Below are 25,756 nucleotides of genomic sequence, written 5' to 3' on the forward strand. Positions count from 1 at the left end.
TTAGGGGCCCTCTAGATACCACCGAACTCCAACTACCCCATCCCTAACCATAGCCATGTTGGGTAGCGATAATAGGAGATGGAGTTCAACAATATATGGGTTGGCTACCCTTGGCTTAGGCTATGGCTGCCAACTTATTTGGGAATTAGTTTCCTGGGTAAACATGAACAGGATCACACTGTTTGCTTATTATTACTGTTTATTACATTGACCTAAATGTACATCCATTCAGCAAAAAGCGTATTCTTTCCATTTTCTCTCTCACACTAACAGCTAGCTTGAGAGATGCTTAAAGGCACATCTCTGGGCATAATGAATGAAAACGTTTGATGGGACCACAAGAACATTTCCAGATGGATCACACCCGTGGCATGCCGCTGCAGATGGAATGTGTTTGAGGAACTGTAGCTCAGTGTGCTGAATCTGTTTAGCAATTAGAATGCCTATGTTGACAAAGACAAAAAAAAAAAAATCAGGCAAAGATAGTAATGAGAGACTATAGTCATGGCTCCAGTAGAACATATTATTAGCATTAACCTTAGCACTAGGTCATGCACTGTCCCTTCTAATGAGTGATGTTAGGGCTTCTCTGACAGGCTGATTCCAAGCAGAAGAGTAACATAACCTTTACTATTTGATTATGCCAAGAGGCATATATGAACTGCAGAAGGCTAGACAAGCCTAGCCCTGTATTATAAAGAATAATTTGATTTCCATCCTATTCCCTTCCCTGGCTTTTTAATTTCCTGCCAGCAAATGGGAGTGCAACAGTCCAGTTGTATACACATGAATCTGGCAGTTAAATCCCATCAAGTTCTACAATCCTTACAGTCCTCAGCGTGTTTACTCAGAAGTAATTTCCACTATACACAATGGGACTCACTCCCTGAGTACCAGGTATGTGCATAAGATGGCAGCCTAAATCTAGGATAGGTACGCACATGATTACAGCCCAAGAGTCTTAGAATACACACTCAAGAGAATTGAATGAGGTTGAAAGAATACAATAATGCTTTGGCATCTTAAAAGCTGGTTTATTGCAGCATCTTTGGTATTCAATAGCTTACTTATCTGATTGATTGATTGATTGATTGATTGACTGCATTTACATCATACTTTTTTCTCCAAGGAGCTCAAGGTGGTGTACATGGTTTCCCCCCCCCTCCTCATTTCATCCGCACAACAACCCTGCAAAGTAGATTAAGCTGAGAGGCAGTGGCTGGTACAAAGTCACCCAGTGAGCTTCACAGTTGAGTGGGGATTTGAATCCTGGTCTCCCAGGTCCTAGTCTGACACTCTAATACATAACCACAATACCACACTGGCTGATGTAGACAATTGTGGTTGTCTGTAATGCAGACAGTGTAAATGTAGGTGAACGCACAAGCACAGACATACACTGGATACTTGAGGGGAAAGAAAGAGTTATATAAGGAAGGCTGAAAAATCACACCCAGCACTGCTAGGCAAGCAAACAATTTACACAACATCACAACATGTGAGTTTTTATTTATAATTTTTAAATTATCACATCTACATATCCAATAACCAAAGTAGCAAACAAGCACGAATCATCTAATCCTAAACTGAACAGATAATATACATAAATGTTAAACATTCAGTTCGACCAAAGTACCTAAATATTTACTTGAAGCCACATCCACTCCATACATCCATTAAACATTTAAAATAACAACCACAAATACCCGGGTTACAAACACTTCGGGTTACAGTCTCCACTAACCCGGAAGTAGCACCTCAAGTTAAGAATTTTACCTCAGGATGAGAACAGAAATTGTGCAGTGGCAGTGCAGTGGCAGCAGGAGGCCCCATTAGTTAAAGTGGTACCTCAGGTTAAGAATGGTTTCAGGTTAAGAACGGACCTCCGGAACGAATTAAGTTCGTAACCAGAGGTACCACTGCATCAAGTCATTAATGGTTTTAAATTCTAAATGCCATTATAAAAAATATTATTTAAGTAAATGCATGTGATATTATTTTTGTTTGTAGTGAGCTGGCCAACCAATATCTTTGAGCAATTAAATTTGCCAGGGTTTAAGATGTGCTTATAGTATTATTTGACAAAGAAGTGATTGGACAGGTATTGTAATCTTCCTTGTAAATGTAAATCTTCCATGTAAAATTGTTCTCCCTCACTTATGCATGTTTATATGTAAGTGCATTTTTAGCTAACGATGTCCCTGAGCTTATAGTAAGACTACTTGAAGTCATAGGTGGTAAGACTGTCCTACAGGTATGCTTTTTGTTGATCACGTGCAGAACGACCTATTTGAATGAGCTACAGCAGCATCCTTGTGGGGAAAGTGGGGTAAGTCCACACTATTAGCTTATTGTAATAGTATACTTCCAAACTGCGGGAGGCAGTGAAAGACAGGCGTGCCTGGCATGCTCTGGTCCATGGGATCACGTAGAGTCGGACACGACTGAATGACTGAACAACAACAAAATAGTATACTTGCTTTGTGCTTTAATAGATACATACTGCATTTTGACAATGAAGTGAGATGGCAGCACAGGAGCAAAACCTGCAAAACACCCTTGTGATCTTAGCAGAAGCAGAAGCTCATTACAGTAATGCCAAAATAGTGGCTTGGTCCATCTCTTTCAGTCCTACAGATTCCAGTAAAAATATGGCAGCCATATGTCTGCAGTTCCTGCTAACCTAGCAGTTTGAAAGCACGTCAAAGTGCAAGTAGATAAATAGGTTCTGCTCCGGCAGGAAGGTAAATGACATTTCTGTGCGCTGCTCTGCTTTCGCCAGAAGCGGCTTAGTCATGCTGGCCACATGACCCGGAAAAACTGTCTGCGGACAAACGTCTGCTCCCTCAGCCAGTAAAACGAGATGAGCACCGCAACCCCAGAGTCGTTCACGAACTGGACTTAACTGTCAAGGGTCCCTTTACCCTTTATATTTGCAGTAACAAGGAATCCCAGTTGTATATCTACTAATATTCTATAGCAGATCACTTAATTCAGTATACAGGCAGCCGACCCCCCCCCCCACCCCATTTATGTACGTTCAATATGTGCACGATTATGTATAAGCACATCACACCAAACCTGAAAGTGACCCGGAAACGTCCTAAAGATGTCACTGAAATGGGACAGTGTGGGGTGTTTGCAGCTACATAAGGGAGCTGTTGTATTACAAAGCACTACATAGATGCTCTCCATGCTGTCCAGGCAGTGATGGCCTTGTTTCAGATGCCCTTCTTAATCCATCATATTGGAGGGGGAGGAAGAAATACCTTTGAGCTGCTTGTAAGCAAGAATGAGATTGGCTGAAAATACACTTTAAGTCTGTCTGGTGTTAAAGCTTTGATGTTGTGTTCAGCAAGAAATCCACTTGGATCAATGCCACCCAAGCATAACTATTAATAATCAGAAGAATGTATGACAAGAACTAATGTTTTATATCACAAGTAGGTCTTGTTCACACAAACAGTTAGCTTTTGGATTCTGGGCAAACAGGCTGATGAATAAAAGTGACAACTGCTTTTTTATGCCTGCTTTTAATGTAATTGCTTTCTGCCTTAAACCCTGTTTACTGTATATTTGGTTAATTTAAAATATTGACTGAGGTTTTTGCTTGCAAAGCTCTGTTCTGTAATGCAGATTACTATGCATCTAAATGGGCTTTTTTGCCTTAGATCTTCCTACCAGAGACCCTCTGAGAGATGATCTTTGTTTTGTTCCATATCAATACCCATTTTCCAGCTGCACGCATGATGACAATAATACATTGCTTATTTTATACAAGGCAATAAATGACCTCAATAATGTAATACTTATTTAAGGGGCAGCATGGCTTGTTAAACTAGGAAAAGAATGAAGATCAAGAAAGTTCCAGAGATGTTGGCAACTGTCTTTCTCAAAACAATGGAGTGCACCTCCAGGGGTGAAGTCAAACCGCTGGAAGATCACAGTGCCTGCTGTGGCTTCAGAGACCAGTAACTCATAACTGCTGCCCTCTGCATTGTTTTTTCTGCATTAGCAGCACTGAAGTGACATCCTTAGGGCGCAAGCCCAAGAACTGTGTATGGAGGTCCTGGCCTGCTCAGATGACAAGAGCTCATTGATGTGGGCCAAAGGAAAGCAGAGCAATATGTTTGGCATCAGTTGCTGGAAGGAAGCATACAAGAATCCATCCAGCCCTTTTCACAATGTCACAATTCTCTGAGATGGGAAATGCTATGGCTCACGATAGGGCATTCTCAAGAGTGGTACCCCAACTCTGGCATGTCCTCCATTCTCAGGTGCAATCAATATCAACACTAATTGAATTTTGACACCAGGGGAAAATGTGTCCATTCTTCCAAGCATTTGCCTTGGCTAATGCAGTTCTGTTGTTGGCATATTGTCCGATTTTAGATTAAATTGTATTTAAATGAAATATTGTTTTATTGTATATTAGTGGTATTCCTCACTCTGGGATTGTGTGAATCATGAAGAGCAGGTTATAAATGATTTAAACAAACAAGTACATATGCAAACTGGAGTTGACCCAATGGGTTCCCATGACCTAGAACAGGGGTCAGCAACCTTTTTCAGCCATGGGCCAGTCCACCATTCCTCAGACCATGTGGTGGGCTGGACTATATTTTTTGGGGGGGGATGAACAAATTCCTATGCCCCACAAATAACCCAGAGATGCAATTTAAATAAAAGGACACATTCTACTCATGTCAAAACACGCTGATTCCTGGACTATCCGCAGGCCAGATTGAGAATGCGATTGGGCCACATCCGGCCTCCAAGCCTCAGGTTGCCTACCCCTGACCTAGAATCTTCTGAGGCTGTGTGTGCATATGGAGCAATTTTCTTCGGCATCAAGTTTGACTGCTAGGGCTTCACTTCTAAGAACCTGGGCTTGTTTGCAACTTTAAAAAAATGGTGCCTAATATTTACTGAAATCAGCTGAATGTTGACAGGAAAATATAATCAATAATTTCAGAAAATAAATTAAGCCATGTGACAATGTAGCAGCAACCTTCCTTCTTCAAATCTGAATAATGAAGAAGAGGGTGACAAAGAGCAGGGAAGACAGGTGTTCAAAAGCCTTGGTTTGTTTGTTTGTTTGTTTGTTTGTTTGTTTTTTACTAATTAGAGCTCTGGAAAAAATCATCGTCATCACTGGGCTCAGCCCTGAAACACAGAAGCAAATGAACAGCCCTGGTTCAAGTTCAGTTTGTGCTGGTGAGTCAGCTCTGGGGTTGCCTTTGATATGTGATGTGCTCATGAACTTTCCATCAATAATAGATGTGAACTTTTTCACTCTGCCAAGTTGTTTGTAAATACTCTGAGGTAGCTTTGCCCCGGATCCTACCAACCTAGAACTTCAGAATGGAAAAAACACATACAAAGTTATATGAGATTATCTTCTCCTACACCTATGATTGGCTAGTTAGTTTTGATATGTTTATATTTCTGTCCATCTGCCCCACTATCCTTTGACCTCACCTGAATCAAAGCCATTCATAAACTCCCCCCTCACCTTCGCTTAGCTAGTAATAACTTTGCCGTGAAAACTTTTCCAAAGATCATTCATGAAAACCAAAGTAAATGCGCCGTGCAAATTTAGCTGTGCGCTTGAATGATTCCCACAAAATTCTAACAATATGGAGGCAACTGAGGTAACCCACTATCTGTTGCGGGATAGACCGACTAGATTGCTAGGAGTGGAGGCAGAAAGTTTGCAAGAGTGAGAACTGCCTGGAAATGAAGGAGAGAGATGATTCAGAGCCCATGTAATTTGCACTTCTTGAAACATTACATAAACCAAAGGGAAGCTATCCTACAAAATTCACACTTCTCTGAATTTTGCAATGCAGTCATGCAACTAAATATTGTGTAAAAAAATGTGTACATTGAGCAAAATTGAAGGCAAAAATATGTTTTATTAGGTAAAATGTGCACTACAATAGTAAAGCCTATTTAAAGCACATTTCCTCCCCTCGAAGGATACTGGGAACGGTAGTTTACCCTTCATCGTGCTACAATACCTAGCACACTTAACAGACTACAGTTCCCAAGCTTCTTTGGGGAGCTGCTTTAAATGCAGGGTGAATATGGAGTCAAAGATGAGTGTCTTTCCCAGCTCCGATTGGAGAAGCTGGGGCCTTTTACATGCAAAGCATGTGCTCCGCTCATTGAGCTAAGGTCTTTCCCCTAAGTATTTTTCCTCTGTCCTGGATGACTGAAAATAAGCTGTGAGTTTCTGCCAATCAAAATTTTAGATGAAGAATACCTTAGTATGTGGTTGCATCATGCAGGCAGCTTGGCTAATAGCTGATGATTAACTAATATATTCCATTCTAATTGATGTTTCAAACCCAGTTAATATTACTGATTTTTCAAATCAGGAGCAAGACAATTATCAGACAATCAGCTATTTCAAGTTGTTTTCTGAATGTAGGTCAAGTGTTACATTTTCCTGGAATGCATTTGTTATCACTGCTGTATTCCCTACCTTGTTGAGTAGACAACAACATCTATGAAGCTAGGATTTAACGGCTCTTGTCTGGTGCAGTTTCCTTTAATTTCAGGGTGAGGATGTTTCTAATTAACCTGTTTCCAACAGGTTTGCTTTGAAGTCCCTGAAATACCTTGGGACAGTCCAAGAACTCAGAAATGTCTGATGTGTTCTAAATCCTGCTTCCTTCTCCATCAGGCTTAGTGGCGTAATATTTTTTTTTGCTGTATAACATTATGAATTGCAACAATTGGGTTATGTATGCTATGATGGAAAGGGAACTCTTTCAGTTGATCCTTGCACTAGACTTGTACATGCTTTTGGGGTTTCATCAGTAATTAAGATAATGGACTTGGTCTTGATTTTCAGGGGGGGAAACAGCCATAATGCCTTAATGTTTTCTATGGCAGCATACTGAGCAACATATATTTTAGCTTTCACATCTAAATGATGTTTGTTTTGTGGTCTTGACCTGCCTGTTTAGATTAGGTAGCATCCCATTTAAGAGGGGGTTGGGTGGGACGGAGACAATTTATTATCAATACATTAAATAGCCTCCTCAGTTTATTAATAGCTGTATCCATTACAGAAATGTTTCTAAAGTCTTTCCTGCAATACTGGCATTACTGCTAGCTAAACTATGACAATTTTTCCTACTATCATTAATCTAGTGAGCTCACCTTTAAAATGTCCATCTTTTTGGCTTTATTCTCCCCTTTGGCATTTTGCCAGTAACTTTTTGCTCTTTTAGCCTTTTTTTTTTAAGCTACCTAAGTGGATGAAGTAGGACATGCACAAGTCTTCAGATTCACGTTAAGTGGTTTTCAGAAAGCAAGGAGCAGGAACAGAAATGTGAATTTCATAATGAAAAAAGGAAGGCTCCAGGCTCCAGAATGTATCTGTAATCATTTACTCCCCACGTGGTAGTGTTTTGGATATGGAGCTAAAGATTGCTGGTCCGCTGCAAAAAAATAATAATACTAATAATTCATTTGAAAGTGTTATATATAATAATACCCAGCCCAGGTATAATTTCTCACCAATTGTTCAAGACTTTCAATGCAATTCTGTAGTAGCTAAAAGGTATGGCTGAATAGGACATATTTACTGAGTTCAGAAACTTCTGTGTTCCTATTTCCCCGTTACTCACACTAACCTATAGCCTAATGAGGGTTGATAGAGAACTAAAAACATGTCTGCCAGTTTCACTAGATCTTCTTGTAGCAAATGGTGCTGAAGTTGAAATTATTTTCCATATAAAAACTGTTTGAAGTAGATGTTGTTGTTTCTTTGATTTTTACTGATTTATTCTTTAAAATAAATATTGCTTTTTTCCCATAGGAAGCTATCTTATATTGAGCCAGAACATTGGTCCATGTAGTTCTCTATTTTCTGCACTGACTGACAGCAGCTCTCTAGGCAGGAGTCTACCTGAAGACACCAGGGATTGAATCTGGAACCTTTGGCATGCAAATCAGGTGCTCTACTACTGAGCTATAACTCTTCCCTTTGCAAAGCTGATGTTTTCTCTTTAGGCTAAGAAGGAGCTATGATGGAGTCCAGATTATGCTTGGACCAGGGAGGGACTATGGGTGTTATGATGGTGGGCTAAGCAAGGATGTCTTTAAGGGGAACAGTGGCGGAGGAAGTCTCTCTGGCACTTGGTGCAGGGTGCCGAGGGGTGGGGCAAACCACCAGGCTGCGCACGTGCAGCACCCATATGGACGGAGTGTGCAGCGCCCATACTGACAGCACACACGAGGCGCCCATTCCAATGGCGCGCGAGCGGCACCTGTACCGACAGCGTGCGCACGCCCTCGGCTGCCCTACAGCTCGGGGGGAGGCAGTGGGCGGACAGCAGAGCCTGCGGGCACTCAAGAAGTGTGGCTTGGGCATGCTGCAGCCCCGCAGTGAGTGCCGCCCACCATTGTGTCACTGCCCCCTCACGGTGACACCCGGGGCGGCCTGCACCCCCCACCCCCCTTTGTATGCCCCTGAAGGGTAAGATACCCTCAAGGGAACTCCTGGTGGATGGTGGGAGTAGACTTCACTAAGTACCACCATTTCTCCATTTCAGTGAGATTTGTATGGAACGCCTATTTCTTAAAAGCCTTTGCCGTGTGCTTAGAGTTACATATGTGTCAAACAGCACTAGTTCATACCAGAATTTCATCACCTATATCATCATTAAAGCAATTATTTCAGAAACAGTAGTCTTCAGTATGCTTGTAGTAGCCAGGATCATATATTGCTAAGTTTTATTTCTGCCTTGTCTATATAAATATATAGGAGCATTAGAGAGCTGCTTTGGCTGCAGATGTAATAGATTTATTTAACTAGCCCATCAGTGTGACAGGTTTTATTTATTTTCATTTTCGTATTGTAATGATAATATAAATCAGCAGCAAGCCTCAGCAACCAGGATTCAAACGGGTGGAGGGAGCAGATGAGTGAGTGCTGAAGAGGCTACAGCCTGTCATGGTCTGGTTGGACACAAAGGAATGGTGGGAGAAACCAGTTGGGGAAACCCCAAGGGAAGAAGGCTCAGAGCCCGGGAAGGTGGTGGGACAATGATGACTGGTTAGAGGGAGAAGACTGGGAGAAGGAGACAGAGCCATTGCTACAGAGCGGGGACCTAGCTGGGTTTTTGCCCCGAGTGAAGCCTCCAGAGGGGCACCATTGAGGCTCCCAGTCTGTGTGTGTGTACACAAATTGTGTGTGTGCGTGTGCGTGCCAAACTGAGTCTTTGATCTGGGTGAAATAAAGCCTAGTTTCGCCCTTGGGCTGTGTCAGAAGCTGAGGAGGTAATAGGGCTTAGTGAGCTGCTAGGAGAGTCTGTGGCTAAGAGAAGTCCAGAGTCAGAGAAAGAAGCTGAAGCAGGAAGGTGGGCGGAGTGACACCAAAAGGCACAGATGAGTGGGGCTGGTGCAGAGTCACAGATGTCTCCCCCTCCTGCTGCGACAAACTCCCCTACTCTCATCTCTCCCAGAACCAGAAGAGGCATGAAAAGGGCAAGGAGCGACTGGTGACATGCAGACACGGTCTCTTATTGCTTGGGGGGGGGGGAACTTGGATAGGAGATGACTTAGGCAGCCGTGGGGAGGCAGGGGATCTTCAGTCTCAGCAACTGCTTCATGGTGGCAAGACCTACCGAAGATGAGTTGCTGTGCTCATTAGCACTCCTCTGCAGATCGTGGTTTTCTTAATAAAGAGGTAACTCCAACTTGCACAGTATTATTTACTGCTGACTCACTGCCGACACAGTCCTGGAGAACTGTACACTGACCCAAGTGGGTTGCAGCAGTCACACTGACACAATGGCTAACAGGTGGCTTAATAGGACAGGCAAACAGGGAGATTTTCAGCCATCCAGGGCAGCCTGGAAAGCCCCAGGTTGGGGATGGCTGATCTAGTGAGCAGAACATAATAATTGCATTCAAAATGCAACTTGTATAACTGATCGGCTATAGACAGAGAATAATGTGGCATTGTGTTAAAATACTGATAACAAGGGCTCCAAATTGGGATCCTTCTTTCAGGTGTATTTATTATTTATTTCAAAAACTTATATCCCACTTTACAATCTCAAGAGGTTCTCAAAGCAGCTGTGGGGGGGGGGAAGCATAATACAATCATATTCAATACCAGTATCATGGACATGGGTGTCCATATGGTGCCAGGATTATACAAGCAGTATTTCCTAGCCTCATCATTAGTCTTCCCTGGTGTCACTTTTTGGCTAGGTCAGCCTTCACCAGCCTGTGTCTTCCAGATATTTTGGAGTACAACTCCCATCAGCCATAGCCAGCACAGCCACAGTAAAGACTTCTAGCCCAAAACATGTAGAGGTCACCACCAAGTTGAACATCCGGCTAGGCAACAGGCCCTGCTGAGGACCTCTCAGGTAAATCAGTGAGGCAGATTTGCTCAGTTGAATTTGCTCAGCCCATGGTGGAGGCAAATACTCATTTCCTGGCACTGTGTCAGAAGTTGAGGCAATGAGTTATGCAGCTGAAAACCATTTATTCTTCAAGACCGCAATCCTGCACACTTACCTGGCAGTAAGTCCCATTGGAACTTACTTCTGAATAGGCATGCCAATCACTACTGCTATTTTAGCATTTAGAAGGTGAAATAAATTAGCTTTAAGCCTGAGACAACTCACATTGGTTCATTGATTTGTTTACTGACATTCCCCTTCTTAAAACTTAAGGGGGGGAAATCAGAACAATACAATGACACTTCATTAGCGTTAGATTTCACTGGTGAAATTAAAATGATTCTGAAGTGAAAGGAATGCCCATTTGGTCATTACTTTCAAAGTAATTGTTATCACTTTAAACTGTACTATGCATAGATTTCACCTTGGGGGGGCAGAGTTCATTTTAGGCCACCTATTTTGACATTAAGTTTGAACTGTACATCAGTTATTCATGACTGCAATTCCACCCCTCCACCCCCCCCCATTTTTTTTTACAAGTCATTTTCACATCTGCAATAACCGCTAATGGTAATTATTAAATCAGCCTTTGGTATGCATATTGTGTCCTTTTCTTCTTCTGCTTGATACCTACACTTGTGTAGATTTGAACTTTCATATCCTTTCTGTATTATGCAATAGACGAGGGGTCACACATGTTTCTCTGCTTTGAATAATACATCTCTATGAAGTCTTGGTATATTAACTGTTGGAAAATTTGTTTCTGTCGTTTTAATATTTTATCATTTTTTGTCCTAAGTCGATGACCTTAACTGGTTTCAGTTCATTTCATTTCTTTTCTGCTTAAATATTTTAAAGGCTCTGAAGTACAAATATCAATCATATTGGGTGTTAAGAAAAATGCCAAACTTGAGATTTGGGTTATTTAATTGCAATTGTCAAGCTGTATTTAAATTCTTTTCTTTCCTTTTCCTTTTCCTTTTCCTTTTCCTTTCCCTTTTCCCCTGCACAGTTTTTTCTCTCTCTTCCCATGTAGTTTTCAGCCATACTACCTATTTTCACTGCAAAATACAGAAAGAGACAGGGAAGAAAAGGACCAATCCAGGAGATAAGTTCATTTATTTACTTTGCACCATCAGTGTGCACAGCAGTTGCAGGATATAAAAGGATTTGTCCCTGTTCTGAGGAGCTTAGTAGTGACATGGTTCCACCTTACATGGGCCACAGGGTCGTCTTACCCATAAGCGCTAGGGGTGCGGGGCACCCGGGCGCCAGGCTCTCAGGGGCGCCAGGCCAAGAGTCTGGGGCCTGACAGTTGAGTCTGGGGAAGAGCTCGCCCATTGGAGCACAGCAGTGGGCTCTTCTGCTGCGAGTTTGGCAGCGACCGAGCCATCGAGACGCTGAGGTGGATGGCTGGCTCCGCCCTCCTGCGCGCCTGGGACTGGGCAACCGAGGGAGGCGCGCCGGGTGAATCTTTGCACCCAGGCGCCGCATATGCTTAAGACAGCCCTGATGGGCCACCACCCCTTCCTCCTGCCTTCTGCCACCTCCTCTTCCCTCCTGTCACCGGCTCCTCCCCATCCTCCCTGGCCTGTTGCTCACACCAGGGCCAACCATACTGTGCTCTGAGAAAGTGTCCCTTCACCAGAGGGAAACATTGTGGATGAAGTGGCTGCACAGATCGTCCGTGCCAATGCTGCTTTGCTGCAACATTCACAAAGCCTGCTTAAAATTTAACAGCCCACCTCAGTCAAAATACCTCACTCTGAAGAAGGATCCTTTTCTCAGAGTGAGTTGTGGTGGGCCTGCAGAACTTTGTTGGAGTGCCAGTGACGGCTTCTGTCATGGTAGCGGTGCTGCGTTCCTTGTGAGTGGGCAGGAGGCAGCTACTGCAGCAACAAATTTAGCCACAAGTCTTAGCTGCAGGGGGTGTGTGGGTGGTGTGGTTGCAGTATGACAGCAGCAGGAAGCCCTATAAGTTGTTGGGGTGGGGCTGTTAAATTCACTACACATCCTAATCTTCTGCTTGAGGGCAAGTGCCTCATACAGGCTCACAGAGCCCAGAAGCTTACCGTGTAATATTTGACACAAGGGAAACAACAGAGAAAATGCAGGGTAGTGGGTGCAGGGGAAACAGTGCTTGTTTCATTTGTACATGCTTAGGCTTAGATACATGCTAAGAGTCCATCCTAATAGCAGATGCCCAGTATCAGGACGAAATGCAGGCTAAAGATTACATCCAACTAAGTTATACTTGGAGTGAAGCCATTCAAGTTAATGGGGCTAAGTTAGTCAGGTCTATTAATTTCCATAAGTTTACTCTGGGTATAACATAGGCTGCATACACACCATACTTTTAAAGCACATGACTTCACCTCCCAAAATATTGTTATGTCATTTGTTAAGGCTGCAGGGAATTGTAGCTCTGTGAGCGGTTGAACTACAGTTTCCATGATTCTCTGGGGGAAATTATGGGCTTTAAATGTATAGTGCGTATTGGGCTTCCGGGTTGGTGCCGGATAATGGCGGAGTGGAGCTGAAGAGCTCCCGCTCCCGGGGGGTTTTAGGGGTCTCCTTGTCTGCGCCAAGGGCCCCTTAAAGCCACGGGAAGAGCGTCCCGTGGACCGCGGCCTCGTGGGTCCCAGACGTGCCGTCTCTGCTCTTGATTGACCCTCGTAAGGGGGGGAAATCAAGCGAGCGGAGCTCCGACACGGGACTGGAGAGGCGGATGCACCCCCCCCCAGGAGATCAAAGCAGCGATTCTGCCAGACCTGAGCACCAAGCTTTTCCTGCTAACTTCAAAGAAAAAAGAAGAACCCCGGCTGCTGTAAGTACGGGACTAATTGGATTTACATTTGAATAATTGGCAACCGGGAGGGATGTTAAAAGGAAGCCCGTCCCTCTCCTTTGTTGTGCAGAGGAGGTAATTAAGTTTCAAGTGGCTGCAGCTGCATCACTAGATACAATGTTGCTACGAAGCACTTTGACAGAGAAGTGGATTAAATCCCTGTGAGGGGATTGAAGATTTTGGAAATATCTCTTCTGTGGCTTTTGGAATTGTTTTTGGCACCCTGTCTCAGGGAAAATGGCGCTGGAAAACTAGTACGCAAGATGGAAAATTACTGACATCTGACACCCTTTGTCTTCTCCAACCATGCTTGCTTTCGCTTTTAAACTGATTCTAGATCCGGGTATTACCCAGGAACAAAGAACAATCCTTCTGCAATTGGAGTTTGTGAATCGGAAAATGGACTGGCTAGGGCGCAATTTCAAAGAAATTTGTTGTGGAGCAGGAGAGACCAGCCAGATTTGGGAGAATTTTGATAACTTGGAAGCAGACTTCTCCAGGGAACTGGGGGAGGTGCTGGAGAAATGGGACGAATTGATTCAGCAACCCCAGGTAAATGGACGGCCCTGGTGTAGTGAGAGACACAGGGCTGATGTTTTGACTGGAGCTACAAGATCCAGTCTCTGGAGTGGGAGTCCAGAGATGAAGGTGAGAAGATTTTTGAAGACACAAGTGGAAGAAAATCAAAATTGCGAAATGGAGTTGCTGGGAGAGGAGAGTTGGTGCCTCTTGAGGCGCCCAAGGAGGAGATTTATAAACTATAAGATGACACTGAACAAGGACAACAGAGGGGAATGTAAAGATGAATGGTGGGGGGGCATGGGAGAGAGCAGAAAAATGGTAAGAAGGGGAATAGGGTGAAAATGATAAAAAATTGAATTAGGATGGATTTATGGTACCCTGAAGATAGTGTGTTAAGACTTTAGGATTTTGATGTTAAGTTTTAAGATTTTGATGTTACGATTTTGGGAATTTTGAATTAGTGAAGAGATATGTAACTGACTAATAGCAGCAGCTTAAGTGAAAAGAAGTATAAGATTGATTTAAGAATTATTTCATGATACTATAAGATGTTAAGTTTTTATGATAGCATAAAAGGTTGGATAATGAATTGTAATGTTAAAAATGGATGTTACCAAAGTATATTAGTATTGAAGGCAGAGGAGGGAAAGCGGGGGAGGTCCCTTTAGAAGATCAGAAACTAGATTTCGATAAGTAGTAAGAGATAGATTGGTGTTCCAGTTTAGGTAGGTATTGGTTTTGGTTTTGTTTTAATTGTTCTTTTTGTCGATTGTGTTTATGTAATGTGTTTTTTATTGTGTTAATGTTGGTGTTTATGTTATGTTATGTTTTTCTCTTGTTTTACTGGAAAATAATAAAAATCTTAAAAAAAAAAAATGTATAGTGCGTATTAAGCCTTAGTTGGATACAGCTCTTAAGAGTTGAATACCACCTTGTGGCATAGGCATCTTAGCTTCATTTATCCCTGCAAGGAACACTGAAAGCCAGGCAGGGAGAAATGGCCAAACACTTGGAAATGTGTGCCATGATGGTGTCACGGAAAGGCAGGAGACAATAGTTCCTTCATCATGGCATTTCACACTGGAAAATCCCTCACCCATAGAGGCCCACAAGAAACAGCTCTATGCAGTGTCTGCTGGTGGGTGAAAATACCTTTGTATAGAAAAGCTTCCCAGCTGCTGATAATAGGTGGGAACTGGTGTTATTCAAAGCTGCTGCTGTTCTTGTTGCAGTGATGGTCTTCTGTAAGCTCACGGGAAGTAACCTGGTTAAGAGGGGAACACAATGAGAGAGATTCTTTGAAGCTCATTTAATTTATTGCATCTTTGGAATGACAAATATGGTGATAATCCAGATTCATACAGCTTGTTTTCTGAGCTGCAATTTGTTAACTGTAATATTTTTAATGAAACAAACAGTTGGAATAGCTTACAATTTGCTGCCTTTTTCACTATTTTGCTTGATTTAATGCCGCGGAACAGCATAGCCTATTCTTTCCCTGTCAAAGACAACAGAAGAGGCACTATTTCTTAAACCAGCATTTTTATTCTGTCCTCCCTATTCACCCACTTTCCAATGTAAATAATTCCATAATCATATCAAACTCAGAATAAATATTTGTACTATCAGTGTTTTTCAAATAAGGCTTAAACAATCCTTTTGGTGTTTGCACACTACTCAGAAATGGCTTTCAACATGCCTAGCAATATCTCCTGTGTTCTGGAAATACAGACCATCTTGTTCTGTGTGGCTCCCTTTATTTATTTTTTATTTATTTGTAGCCTTCCTCCTCCTAAATGCATGGTGTGTACAACAATGTCAAAGTCATAAACCCTATTAGGATGATTAAAACTGCTTTCATTCCTCCATCCTTCCCAAATCCTTAGCTACTAAAAGTGGTTTCAAATAACCTCTTGAGCAGCCCTTCAGAAAGTGCTCAGTTCTGAATACAGTCGTACCTTGGCTGTCGAACCCCTTGGTACTTGTACGTTTCAGCTCCCGAATGATCGAAACCCGGAAGTGAGCGTTCTGGATTTTTTGGTAGCCGAACGTTTTATGCGGCTTCCGCTATTGTTTCTGGCACGCCGGCGCAACTGGAAGCCAATCAGAAGCTGCGCTTGTCTCTGAACATTTCGGAAGTTGAACAGACTTGTGGAACGCATTCTGTTTGAAAACCAAGGTTTGACTGTATCTATCCCACAGCTGAGTGGCAACCATATTAAAGAGCTAGACAGGGTGTAGAAAAGAGCAACCCAAATCATCAGAAGACCAGCTCAGCTTCCAGTTGAGGAAAGTCTAAAACAAGGGTGGGGAACCTGTGGCCCTCTAGGTGTTGCACAATTCTCATTGACTATGCTGGCTAGGGTGGATAGGAGTTGAAATCTACCAACACCTGTAGGTTTTCTATCCCTGGTCTACCATTTTGGGGTGGGTGCACAGGGGAACATGATGCAGACAATAAGGCTTTGGGCAGACCAATCTATAACTCAAATTGTCATGCTGGAGGAGGGTTGGATGAGGCAGAAGTGTCTCTTCACCCAGCTCTGCCCGGCTGTGCCAGTGGAGAACCTTCACTATCATGAAGATCTCCACCCAACCCTTCAGAATAAAAGCTATCACTAGATGTATCCTTACTGTGGGTAGTCAACATAAACCTATGAAATGGGGTTTTGAGGGGTAGGGAGGGAGCAAGACCAAGCCAGCCTAGGATCTGCTGGATCCTAAGCCAGTCCAGCTATGGGCAAGTTGTGCTGAGGCTTGTTTTCTGAGCCAGCCTGGAGCTGAGGCAGCAAACATAAAGACTTTTCCTGCCCCTCCCCCCATCCTGGTGTAAGACCAGTTCCAGTGGTGAAGCTGGGGCATCTAGACATGGCTTTTAAATCAGCTTTCCAAGTGATGCCCCTGGGATGTTGAGGAAAGAGGTAAGGAGTATCTGAAATACTCCAGGGTACACCCTAATCAGTATTGGGGAAAGCAGGATTAAAATTGTGCTTTAAAACTGTGCTGAGAATATGAGTCTGGAGACCTCAGTTCACATCTCACCATGTGACTTTAGTTGGGGCAAGCTTACAAACTGACAAGGAATCAGTGTAGTCTACCCATTCAAGAAATATTACTCAATTAATTATATGAGCTTTAATGAATAAGTTAATGACTGAAATTTGTATATTAATAAAACAATCATTGTGAAGGGGAAATGCATGCCCTCAGATGTCTGCCTTGTGAGTCACAGCACACACCATCTTAGAAGGAGCATAATTTCTTGTGTGCGATAAGATGAACACTTCTTCTGAGATCAGGGGTTGTGTCCAGTGCTACATGCGTACAGTTCCATTCACAAAGCTGTGCTTTTCCTTCCTCTCCTTTTGTACCTCTGGAACAGATATTGAGGTGGGGGGCTGCAGAGGAGAGGAGGGGAGGAGTATGCTGCAGAGTTGGGTAAAACCCAATACTTGTCATCCTTAACTTTCTAACGTGTTACAAATACAGATAATCTGCTGCTTGATTAATTAGAGTTTTTGATCAATTTGAAGTTTTAAAATGGGATAATCTGACCAATTAATCCTCACATTGTTACAACCCTAGTGAGAACCAAACATAATGTGTGTAAAGTGCATTAAGAATTAGAAATGTGCTCTATGCATGCTTGGTATTATGACTGGCAAAGGAGAATTGCAAATTGATACTGAGGAGGTGTGAGTTACCCCCCTTTTCAGAGAACTCAGCCAATCAAAAAAAACAACAGGTGTAAAGTACTTTTGCCGGGTCTGGTGTCTTGTTATTTTTCAGATGTCTGCCCCACCCTTGACCTTAAATTGTTTCTGAGTTATCTTTCTGCAGCCTGGCACATGTAATCATGATTGCTGTGGACACCTGCTAGTCATTGATTAATGGGGCTGGGAAAGAATCTTATTCAGGCAGGCCTGAAATGACTTTTGGACTTCAGAGGTGAAAGAAGGTTGTCTTCTCAGAGAAGCCCATCTAGGGACCTTTGGGTTTTTTCCAGTAGTGGGAAGAATGCTTTTAACGCTGCATGTTTCTGCATCTGTTGACATTCTGGAATTAGATCAGCCGCATAACAGAGGATAGAAGAGGGCATTACAGTCCCTAGATTATTTTCTACAAGGATGTTCACATCTTCACATGTCCCATTCATTGTGTACGATCTGTGTACACAATAGTTGAGCAGTACAAATCCACTCACACAAATGCTTGTACATGGGTAGAAGCAGCTTGTACCTGTGTTCAGTGCAGCGTGTGAGCAAGCCTTATAAAAGTTAGGATAGGGCGTTATCAACAAAGCTAAAAGGGCTCACTGCCTGGTAGGCAGCGATACAGGGAGTAATGAATGTGATCTCTACAAGCCATGGGACACTTCCTATGAGCTACAGACACAGCTATCAACACAGCTGCATGCATTGGGCACAGAAAAGTATATTTGCTTCTTAATTAAACATATCTAATGTCCACATATTGGAATTTTAAGAAATATTACAAGCAATTATATTGTTTTAGATCATGCATTCAAACCACTATGATACCACATTAAATAGTCATGGCTTCACCCATATAGTTTTGGGAGTTGAAGTTTGTTAACAGTGCTGAGAGTGGTTAGGAGGCCCCTATTTTCCTCACAGAACTACAAGTCCCAGAATGGTTTAACAGTCAATTCCTCTTCACTGGGAACTATGAACTATCATTTTGCCTGAGAGTGTGTTGCCTGCTGCACTGAGCACAGAAGAAGTCCCTTCCCAGAGAGAGAATGTCATCCAGCACAACATTTGTTGTTGGAAAAACAAAATACAAATATTAAATCAAATCAAATGCTGGGAATTGTAGCTTGGGGAGGGGAATAGGGTTCTTCCTACTGCTCTCAGCACCTTTATCAAACTACAGCTTGCAGAATTCTTTGAGGGAAGCCACAACTGTTTCAGTGCTTTAAATGTATGGTCCGAATGTGGCTTTAGTCTCCTTTGGTGATCCAGGTGGACAAAGTTAGAGCCAATAGTTATGAAACCCCAGCATTCAGCTGAAGGTCCATGTATACAGCTGACTGGGAACAATGGCATCTGTGTATACACAGCCACGGATCATTGCAGAAGGATGAGTCAATTAGCCTTTGGTGACACTCCATCATGAGCCTGTGAAGTAATTTTTGAATACTTTAGGGGCTGTTGTCAAAAGGACAGTACAGGGAGGGCAATGACGGGGTGGGGGTGGGGGGGACCAACCACCTTATAATCACTCCAGTGTTCGGAACTCTATCTGATGGCTTACTGTCAGGTAAAAAGGGTTTTGTTTGTTTTATTTGCAAAAAGTATAACAATTAACCTTTACTTACTACACACCATGAAAAAGCAATAGAAGGTGGTCCAAGGCTACACGTCTCATTTGGCCTGTCCACTGATGCCTATAGCAGGACGCATTATGTACAAAGTGCAGAGGGCAACCCTCCAGGCCTGTGGGATGCAAACATCTTGCTGAAAAGGTCTTGATCTTTCCCAAGTGTGACAAATAAGTTGTTTCAACTTAGTATGTGGTGCATCACAATTAGTCAGATAATAAGACACCACCCTTTAATCCCATGGCAGCCTTATTTTTACTTACTTATTGTATTGTCAAAGCACCTGTGTGGGAGGGTTGATTTGGATTGGAGCAGCAGTACCGGGGCGGGAGTGTTTAATATTTCCCCCCACTTACCATTATTCCAGTTTAGAGCAAACCCACCCACTCAAAGCTGCTATTAGCCCCACTTGAGAAAGAAATGTGCAAATACAAAAGATACCTGTATTTCCCTCACAGAGAGGCTAATAGCAGTTTGAGAGTGATTGAGACTTGGAAAATGGCACAGAGGGAAAGGGTTACATTTTCAGTGTTCCAGAACTGCTGCTTCCCCAGAAAAACTTTCAAGTTAAATAATTAAACCCAACAGTAGGAGATCTGGTAACATATCTCCTATAGCTTATCTGTTTTGGACCCTAGTTAACACCAAAACAACATGTAGAATCTCTGGTATACATATGTATTCCTAGTCAAGGGACTGACACGTTGGGGGTTGAATTCTCTCACAATAAGAGACCCTCAGTCTAAAGCACCTACATGAAGTATAGCGCTGTGATGCACAGAAATAGAAAAAGAACATCACACTAAGCATGCTATGTTTTCAAGGTGCACGAAAATTTGGACGTGATTTGAAGAGTCTCTCCGCAAAGTTTCACAGTTTGCATTTCCCGTGTGAGGAAAAGGAATCCTTTAACATTTACTATGTAGAAGTAATTGCAAAAAAATAACTGGTACCGGATTAGGAAGTATTGGTTCTGGTTGCTAGAATGGAATAAAGTACACTTTATTCCAAGGACTAAACACATGCAGCAAATAAAAGTCCATTAAATTGGAGGGAGAAATGGCAACACTTTAGGATTCCTATCTATTGGCTGGTGTCCAAACAACTCACTCATCAATTGCAGCCCTCACTTCACTCATTGGTTAAAACCTCATTGGTTAAAAAGGTGGGAGCAGACAGACAGGCTGCCTCATCTCACAGGAATCACATTTTGGTTCCCTTTCATAGCAGGTAGAAACTTGCATTATTGTTTTTGAAATGAAAGCTGAGTGTCTAGGCATTAGTTGTGAAGTTTGATGGACCCCTTGGAAAAACTCAGTGTGTGTCCCCCCCACCTACCCGCCAGGGCCTGCAGCCCCCTGCTATAGGACAACACTCTAACAAAGGAGGTACTGAATCAGAATCTTGGGATTAAGCTCCATTATTTCAACTTCAGTGGTGGCTCTCAGATATTTGATATTGAATCTATACATCACAGGGCAGTGGAGACAACATACACATACCCTTCTGAGGTCCTGCTCTACATTAGTGATTTTATGATTAAGTTTTAGAAGTTGTAGAGTTGTTGGTGACCTCTAAGTTAATCAAGCCACTGTGACAGAGGGCACTGGACACTTGCTTAACTATAATGCATTTTAAAATACTTCAAGTACACCATTGCAGGTGCTTTGTACTCTACAAGAATCTTTGGTCAAGAGAAAACCTATTTCAGTGAGAAACTTTAGCAGAAGGTAAACCAAAGACTGAAAGGAATACATTTGCTCAGGCATATAGACCCATTTGTTGTTGTTTAGTTGTTCAGTCGTGTCCGACTCTTCGTGACCCCATGGACCAGAGCACGCCAGGCAAAGCTGTTAATAGAGAGGTGGCAACCAAGAGACCTTTCTGAGCTATGGTGAGTCAGCTTTAATCAGCGACCAACAGGACTGTTTCAAGTTTATCCCCCTCTCCAGACATAAAAACCAACTACCTCATTTAGAACATATAAATTCCAGGTTGAACTGGGGGGGAGTGGGGAAGAGAATGCTGGAAGCCCCCAAGATAGTCTCATATGACTGCCCCATTTATTCATTTTTTGCCACTTAATGTTTAGTTCCCACTGCATAGATACTCCTTGTCCTGAAATACTCTTTGTGTGGTGGCCAAACGGATATTTCCCCCACCCAGAATTGTATGATCTTGGTCTTTAAAAATAAATTAATAAATAAATATCCCCTATTAAGCATATGTATGGATATTGTTGATGTCATCCATCTGTCTTGGGAGACAATGGAAGAGTGCACCATTGGGGGTAAAATCAAACCATTGGAGAATTACAGCACCTGCTGTGGCTGTAGAGACCAATATGGGAGAGATGTTTTATTGTAGGTGGGGCAGATGAAGGAGGCCAGTTTTGTTACAGATGCATCATGGCATTTATTTTCTCTACACACCTCCCATCAGTCATTCCTCCTCTGGTCACTGCTATGAATACACAAGCTAACTGATTGTCTCCAGGCACTGCCGTCATCTGCAAGGGATTCCCACATGGTGGGTTTGATGTTGCCAGCCTTCATGTTTTGTTTGCAGACATCCTTGTAATACAGTTGGTTTGCCAATGGGCCTAGTGCCTGAAGCCAGCTCCCCGTATGGATATACCAACACATTTTCCAATAGGTTTGTGCAGCATGCAAAAAGCTGAAAGGGAGATGGAAGCCTGAGGCAATGTCTGGAAACATCTTAATTTCCAGGACCAAAGAATAGCTGGATCGTAAGTGTCTGGAGTTTTAGCTTATGGATTATGCTCATTCATAATTGAACATAGTCCTACACATACAGCTACTCATACACATGTGAGTAATTAGCTATGGAAATACTTCAGTCATGCAGTTATATTAGGCTACAGTTCTCAGCTGCTGTTCCTTCTAAATTAAAAATAAATAAATTTAAGCCATGACCCGATTGTGTGAACTCCAGAGTCCAAAACCAAATGGGAATTCAATTTAGAGCTGTGCCAAGCCATTATATCTTTGTACCAGGGAGCTTATGTGGCATCAGAATTCTTTTTAGCATATTGAACTAAATCTGCTCCTGGTCCTGCCTTCTTTTGGATGGTGCCATATTTTGAGAAATACATCATCTTCCAAGTGCTCTGTTCCAGTAATGCAGAGGACTACACTGGCAATACATCTGTTGTTGCAATAATATACTGGTGTAATCTATTATCAGATTGAGACATACAAGTGATATATTACTCGAGAGGTGGTACCATTCTGAAAGGAAAGTCACCATGAAAGTATTCAGCTATTGAACAACAGCCAAGCATAGCGTACTTGAAGCCACTTTATTCTGAAATCTCAATATTATAGTCTGCTTAGTACTGTAGCTCTAGACTTTAAAATCTTCAGTTCATATGTCTCTTTTAAACCTTTATAAACATACTAAGAGCAACTACCATTAACCTTAAGGTCACTGTAAAACTGACTGCATACCATTGCATTATTTCTACTTTATAGCAGGACAATTCTTACTTACTCGTAACCATTTGGAACCAAGTAACATTGACCCCTAGATGGTCAGAAGAGCAGACTGTATCTCATTATAATAATCTCAGCTCCATTCTTTACTCAACATTAATTATTTTCCATTCTAAAACATTTTGTGCTGCATGACAGCAAAACTTTAGCCTGTCGTTATCTGCGGGTCACTTTACCCTAACCTCCTTATTCCCCATTTCGAAGCATTTATTTCTTACAGCTCAGAACAGAATCGATCTAGTTTACATTCCCCCCCCCTGTGAATGATGCAAATTAAATGTTTCTAACACCTTCAAAGCATCTTCATAGCATAGGAAGATGCCATGAGCTTTTCTACCATCCATTTCATGCAAGCACTGCAGATTAAATAGGCTTTCTTTATCAGGGTTCAAGCTGATATCTCTCCTGTCCCAAGTAAATTTGAAACCAAATTTCACATCAAAACACATTTTTAGGGTCTTGCTTCAACAGGAGACGTTTCAAGGGAAATTACTGTATATACTTGAGTATAAGCCTAGTTTTTCAGCACATTTTTTATGCTGAAAAAGCTGCCCTCGGCTTATACTCGAGTGAGGCGGGCGGTGGGGGCGGCGAGAAAGAAGCCTTTTCTCTCCTCTCATGCCGCCACCCGCTCTCCCCAGTCAACCATTCCTTAAGAAGTGTACAAGAACGGTGGTTCTTTACTCTCCCCAGACAGCTTGTTCCATTCCTGAACTGCTCGCATTAATGCAAACTTGGCAAAGGAGGAAGAGGAAGGAGCAGCCCAAAGGGCTGCTTTCGGGCTGCTCATTCCTCCTCCTCCTCCACAGCGGCAAAGGTGAACCGGCTTATACTTGAGTAAATAAGCTTTCCCAGGTTTTTGTAGGAAAATTAGGTGCCTCGGTTTATATTCGGGTCGGCTTATACTCGGGTATATACGGTAGGTCAGTTTTGATAAGCTACTGCAAGACAAGTGGGAAAAGCCATAGCTCAGTGGCAGAGCACAAGACCCAGAAGAGAGGGTGCAGTGGGTACATCGTACCCCTCTCTAGGGTCAAAAGGGGGGCACAGGGGCCAGAAATTTCCTGGGACCTCAGAAAACATATGCATATATTGCGTGAAGACTAGCATTTACACAAAATGCCATGACACTTCTTCCTCTGCCCGCTTCCTCTTCTGCCTATGTGCCTCCACCTACTTCTCCCATGCAATCCAGAGAAGCAGCGAAATTTAATTGCTTTGCCTCTCCTGCAGGTGATGTACTTCACCTTCTGAGGGGACTGCTGTCTGCCAGTGAAGGGTGTCGGTGCTGACAGTGGCCTGCCTTCAAGCAGAGGAATCTGAACAACAACAAGCAACATGTTGGCTAATAATATACTGACAATATTTTTATAACACTATACTGTATCAAAATTCATAAACAGAAGACATGTAATATGTGCATGGAGTCACAAACTAATAAGAATCAGATAAACGTTCCATAACCAGGAATGGTAGGATTGGTAAGTCATTGTCAAGGATCACTGAAATAGAGGCAGAATGTCTTTCCACACTCAATATCCTATCCAAAATATAGTTGGAAGGGAGTTGGAGCATGGTGGTTCTATGGGCACACTACAAACGTGAGCTGATGGGTGCTCCAAATGTCTCAATAGGGTGCTCCGAGCACAGCAGCAGACAAAACAGTTCTTCCAGGATAATGAACAAATTCATCGTCCCCAAAGGTACATCAAGTGGCCGTGGATCAGCTATCACTCAAAAGTGTAGTAAGAGGAAGGCAAAGCAGAGGAAGGCAAAGCAGCTCATTGCCACCATTACCATCATGAACAGATGAAGAACTGACTACATCTGGAAGAAATGATCTCTTCCAGACAACTCTCCTAAGAATCAGGAGATAGTCAATAACATGAAAAAGGTCATAGTCACAGAGAACGTTACCTAGCTTGGCGAAATAGAAATGTTCCTGCAGTCTGGGACAGGAGTTCACATCATCTTAGAAGCATCCATAAAAACTGAAGCTGTGAAATGGTACAACTTGTTAAAGTGCATCAACAATGTTGCACTCTTCTTGGGAGAAAATGGTTTAGCATTTACTGATTCATCCCATCGAATTGGTGATTCAAACAATGGAAACTTTTTAGGACTCATTGAACTGCTCTCCAGGTAGGATCCCCATTTTTCAGGAACATGTGCTAAGTGCAGCAGAGGAGTCACAGAAAAGGCATGAGCAGCCTCAAGTTCATTATTTGTCCCCTGCCTCACAAAATGAATTTATTACAGAATGCTTGAATCTTGTGAAACGACACTTTTTGCTTGAGAGGCAATCTGCAAATGCTTTGCAGTAATAGTAGACTCTACACCAGATTCTTCCCATATTGAACAAACAACATTTCTTTGGAGATGGACTTTTAAAAGAAATGCAGTATGAGATTCAATAAAGATTTCTGAAGTTTGCAGATTGTAGCAACAAAAGAGGGAAAGAAATGGCTCAGATGATAACTAATACATTGGAAGAACATGTGTACCACCTGTCGAGTTCCAGTCCTAAGTGGTAGGAAATACTACAAAAACTATATTGGTTGTTCTCTTCATAGTATGTCTGAAACAAGATGCTCAGATCCTGTTGAAGGTTGAATTTTGCAGATCACTTGCCTGGCATTAAATTAGCACTTGAAGACCTCCTAGAACTAAATTTGATGGCCAAAACAAGAAATGAAGTCCATGGAGTTTTATTATATGTGACATCTTTTGCCTGTGTGTTAGTGTCAGCCACGTGGTACAAAACATTAGCTGGCATAGATATTTGAAACAAGGTCATTCAAGCTAGAGATGCCACACTGGATGTTGATGTAACAAACATAGAAACGCTCCTCATAGAGCTGACAAAACTTCAAAAGAACCGGAAATGCATGTGGAATGAAGCCAGATTGGTTGCATCAAACCTAAATATAGAAATAAAACTATCCCATGTATGTAATTAAGTTAGGTGCAAGAGGGCAAGGTCACATGACAACAGCACACCTGATGCTAACTTGGAAGAAATGAATGTCTCAGATGATACTTCAGAAGAGCCCTACTTCAGAAAGTGTGTGTTTTAGGTTTTGGTAGACAATGT

General features: G+C 42.4%; 1 long non-coding RNA gene across 1 annotated transcript in view; it reads right to left on the reverse strand.

The window, feature by feature from the left end:
- Positions 1–244: 244 nt before the first annotated feature.
- The window catches only part of LOC117052757, a 38,570-nt gene continuing 13,058 nt past the window's right edge, over positions 245–25,756 (reverse strand). Inside the window, exons 2-3 of the long non-coding RNA XR_004427316.1 lie at positions 14,956–15,067; positions 245–443 (exon numbers count right to left, since the gene is read on the reverse strand). This is a non-coding gene — a long non-coding RNA (uncharacterized LOC117052757). The remainder of the gene's footprint in view (positions 444–14,955; positions 15,068–25,756) is intronic.

This window comes from Lacerta agilis, chromosome 9 (assembly GCF_009819535.1).
Source record: "Lacerta agilis isolate rLacAgi1 chromosome 9, rLacAgi1.pri, whole genome shotgun sequence".
In the NCBI taxonomy this organism is placed as follows: domain Eukaryota; kingdom Metazoa; phylum Chordata; class Lepidosauria; order Squamata; family Lacertidae; genus Lacerta; species Lacerta agilis.